This window comes from Pelobates fuscus, chromosome 6 (assembly GCF_036172605.1).
Source record: "Pelobates fuscus isolate aPelFus1 chromosome 6, aPelFus1.pri, whole genome shotgun sequence".
In the NCBI taxonomy this organism is placed as follows: Eukaryota; Metazoa; Chordata; class Amphibia; order Anura; family Pelobatidae; genus Pelobates; species Pelobates fuscus.
In genome coordinates this window covers 167,123,185-167,128,199 of record NC_086322.1, presented here as the reverse complement: position 1 = coordinate 167,128,199, position 5,015 = coordinate 167,123,185, and the positions used below count along the sequence as shown (strand labels likewise).

Genomic DNA, 5,015 nt, shown 5'->3' with positions numbered 1-5,015 from the left:
TACATACATACATACATACATACAATAAACAATACACAAGATCCAGCGCACTCTCCTATCTACTAAACAGCAACTTCAAAATTGACAGATTTTATTAGTTTGTAAAAGTTTTTTTAAAAAACACCTAATCTAGGCAAAAAAATAATGGGGATTTAGTTACATTATATGATCATACATTGCATAAGCCTGCCACAACGTCAATGTACCCCATCTTTGGCAGGTCCTACTCTCACAGTCTAATGTCTGCTCTTATGAGATTAACCACTTACTTGGGAAAAAAATCCATCTGAGGCTCTCTGCAGTACAAGACTAAATAGGGACCTGAGATGAGGCACCTGTAACAGGGAGGGGTGCAAAACCAAGGAGTTGGCTAGACTCCCAAATATATATAGGAAACATGGGGGGATGGTTGCACTCACCTAAACATGCTTAAATGGGGTGCTGCTGGGGGCCATAATATACAATAAACAATATGATCATATAATGTAACTAAATCCCCATTATTTTTTTTGCCTAGATTAGGTGTTTTTTAAAAAAAAACTTTTACAAACTAATAAAATCTGTCAATTTTGAAGTTGCTGTTTAGTAGATAGGAGAGTGCGCTGGATCTTGTGTATTGTTTATTGTATATTATGGCCCCCAGCAGCACCCCATTTAAGTATGTTTAGGTGAGTGCAACCATCCCCCCATGTTTCCTATATATATAAGTGTAGTGGCACTCACCCTTTCAATGAATAAGTAAAAAACTGCCTTGGTGCAATCCCACGCTGGGTATGTAAAGCAAGAAGAAAAGAGATGCACTCTCAGGTCTTTGTAGAAAAAACTCGATATTATTAGGTAACATACATCTGATCGACGTTTCGACCTCTTCAGGTCTTCCTCAAGATCAGTATACAAACATATAACACACAAATATATAGGCAACATAGGAGGAGTTACTAACCAAACAAACAGTGCACACCGGTTTCCATTAGTCCGAACCCGGAAGTGCAAGTGGAGCGTCATGTGACGCGTGACACGTGACGTATGGGCGCGGCCATTACTATAACGTGGTTGCTAGGAAACGAGTAAACTAAACCCGAGCAAGTATGTAGTGAACGTGGAACCGCTCAGATTAGGCAGAGAATTATCTGTGCAATAAAGTGAAAGGGCATAAAGCCCTGTGGAGTATACAGGAATATAATACCTACCAGCATGGTATACACGCAATACAGTGATCACCACTAATAGTGAGGACTCAAAGGTCCATTTCTATGAAAAAAGAGACTATATTGATATTGGTCCAGTATCTGACATACACCAATTAAAGTGACCATATGTATGTGGATCTAAAGTAGTGTAACATGCACCCAGTAGGAACAATACAAAGAACAAATGTATAATACATAACACATATAATTAAATCAAGCATAACACGGGCACAAAATATACAGGGTATTCAAATGAGTATACTATGTGAAGACTTTAATTAGAGATTCTTAAAAAATAAATGAAGATTAAGACAAAAGCTTATGGCACCTGAGGTTACTAGTTGGTCTCCCATACAAGTACTAACCAGGCCTGAGTCTGGATGGCTTCTGAGATCTGACGAGATCAGGCATTTTCAGACTGGTATGGCCATAGGCTCTAGGCAGGAGAGTATGGAAACTAGGTATTCAATGATAATCTATAGGTAGTGGACTGAAACCACATTCAAGCCAAAACAGAGCAAAAAAGGACTAATTCATATACTCTGTATATCATGTAAATACAAGGAAATAGATACTTCAAATAAAGACTGCAGAGTCTATAGTAGCAAGGAAAGGGGGTTGGAAATGCCAGTTAGGCTAAATATATTTTGGACAATCACTGAGAGTGATTGAAATATAGCCATATGAGGTAATACTAAAAATCTATTGCGATATCAATCACTGACTGGATAAAGAAAAATTTACAAAAAATGTATACAAAAAAATATATATATACAGACTATACAGAAAAATGTATACAAAAAATAAAATAAAATAAAATAAAAAATCTACACTGCCAAAGTTGTATATGCCAGTGTCGTAGGACCTAATTGATCACTATAACTAAGTCCCTACAGGTAGATGGAGTATAAAGAAGTATCCCCCAAAAAAGGGAAAGAGTAGGCAAGACACGCTATATACAATATACATATACACTATGATACAAAAATGTACAGGAGAAGAGGCTCAGAGAGATGATCCTAGACTACCGGGATAAGGAAGGTGTATGGTATCAGAGAAAAACTGAATAAACAATATTCTAATTTAATCCTCTGGGCGTTACTGTGTCCAGTTGGTATGTCCATTTTGCTTCCCGTTGAAGTAACATTCTTGATCTGTCACCACCCCTCGGAGGAGGTGGGATATGATCAATCGCTGTGAAGCGTAATGATGGTAGTCTATGTGTTAAAGCCAAAAAATGTTTGGCTACTGATTTGTCGCTGCCTAATCCGAGCTGTTCCACGTTCACTACATACTTGCTCGGGTTTAGTTTACCCGTTTCCTAGCAACCACGTTATAGTAATGGCCGCGCCCATACGTAACGTGTCACGCGTCACATGACGCTCCACTTGCACTTCCGGGTTCGGACTAATGGAAACCGGTGTGCACTGTTTGTTTGGTGAGTAACTCCTCCTATGTTGCCTATATATTTGTGTTTTATATGTTTGTATACTGATCTTGAGGAAGACCTGAAGAGGGCGAAACGTCGATCAGATGTATGTTACCTGTTATTAAATAATATTGATTTTTTTCTACAAAGACCTGAGAGTGCATCTCTTTTCTTCTTGCTCTATATATATATATATATATATATATATATAAGAAACATGGGGGATGGTTGCACTCACCTGAACATGCTTAAATGGGGTGCTGCTGGGGTATTGTTTATTGTGTATATATATATATATATATATATATATATATATATATATATTATCTGGCATTATATATATACATATATAATGCCAGATAATTGTCCACCCACAATTTAAATGGTCCGGTCCTGCTTAGAGCAGCAGATGGCAAAAGTGGAAATAATTAAGCCCCCTTCAGAGATATTGATTCTGTCAGTGTAAGGGAATACTTTAAGGAGTAGATTGTGGTAGTCACATAGCTTATTGTAGAAGATTTACATGCTCTAGTCATTTATCTAATATAACATACCATACTCTATGAAATATTAAAGTCAATGCATTAATGTAAGATTTGTGAAAATGTTTTGCTTTGGTTTACAAAATTAAGGGTCAAATAATTTACCTCCCCCCTCACCCCCTTGTGAAAGTGTAAATAACTTTCTAAAGTGTGGATATATCAATATATCTAATTGGAAGTGGAAGTAATATAGTAATTAATGTAGGAGTATGATATTGTAGCAATAAATGTCTTCTGCATAGGATATGTTGAATTTGGCCCAAGTGGTCCATTTCATACAAGTTTAAAATACATTATATGCACATATCAATTTAGATCACATTTCACATATGTATTATTGTGTGATTTATTGCTGCAAATCTGAGTTACAAACAACAACATGTAGAAGATTGGGTGTCCTGTGTTAGCCAGTCAACTATGTCCTCAGAACTTTTTGAGTTCAGGGTACTTGGCCTCTGAACACTGGGCATTATTCTAGGGCCAAAGGGAATCACAGCACCACGATCACGACGGCCCCTGCGGGGTGGCCTGCCTCTGCCTGTCTTTTTTTTTTTTTATTAGTGGTACTATGCGTGCAAGCTACTGTGACAACAGATATGAGTGGCACTGTGCACTGGCAGAAGTTGGCAGAGTAGACGCTGTAGGCCTGACACACATGCTTGCAGACAACTAACTGCTATTCAATCTATTACAGTCAAAACATTTTTTTTTTTTTTTTTTTTTTTTAAATGTACACTACTGTTACACCAGATATGAGTTGCACTGGTGTGACACTGTGCCCTGGCAGGCCCTGAAACGCACACGTGTGAAGGAAACTGACTGCTATTATTTCACAGTCAAATTTCTATTTTTTTTTTTTTTTTATGTACACTACTGTTACACCAGATATGAGTTGCACTGGTGTAGCACTGTGTCCTGGCAGGCCCTGAAACGCACACGTGTGAAGGAAACTGACTGCTATTATTTCACAGTCAAATTTCTAGTTTTTCTTTTTTATGTACACTACTGTTACACCAGATATGAGTTGCACTGGTGTGACACTGTGCCCTGGCAGGCCCTGAAACGCACACGTGTGAAGGAAACTGACTGCTATTATTTCACAGTCAAATTTCTATTATTTTTTTTTAATGTACACTACTGTTACACCAGATATGAGTTGCACTGGTGTGACACTGTGCCCTGGCAGGCCCTGAAATGCACACGTGTGAAGGAAACTGACTGCTATTATATTACAGTCAAAAAAATGTTTTGGTTTTTTTTAAATGCAAACTATTGTGACACCAGATATGAGTGGTGGCACTGGGCAAGTGGGTACAGTATACGCTGTGAGCCTGACACACAGGCTGGCAGGCAGGCAACTGCAATTAGATTACACAGGAAAACAAAAAGCAGACTGATGTTCTAGCCCTAAAAAGGGCTTTTTGGGGTGCTGTCCTTACAGCAGAGATCAGATGAGTCCTTCAGTACTGTAGTGGACACTGAATACACTAGCCTAGCTATCGATTTCCCTGTTAAATCAGCAGCAGCTACACCGTCCCTCCTCTCACTAAGAATGCAGCTTCCGAATGAATCTAAAATGGATGCTGTCCAGGAGGTGGGAGAGTCTGGGAGGGAGGGTCTGCTGCTGATTGGCTGGAATGTGTCTGCTGACTGTGAGGTACAGGGTCAAAGTTTACTCAATGATGACGAATAGGGGGCGGACCGAACATCGCATATGTTCGCCCACTGTGGCGAACGCGAACAAGCTTTGTTCACCGGGAACTATTCACCAGCGAACTATTCGGGACATCTCTATTTACTAAATGTTTGAAATTAGCAACTGATTCGAGAGACATGAAACCTGCCTGCCAGAGC

The 5,015-nt window shown here is 39.0% G+C and overlaps 1 pseudogene; it reads right to left on the bottom strand.

Annotated features, from left to right (window-relative positions):
* Positions 1-1,506: 1,506 nt before the first annotated feature.
* LOC134566239 (5S ribosomal RNA) lies at positions 1,507-1,625 on the bottom strand (annotated as a pseudogene).
* Between the last annotated feature and the right edge of the window lie 3,390 nt (positions 1,626-5,015).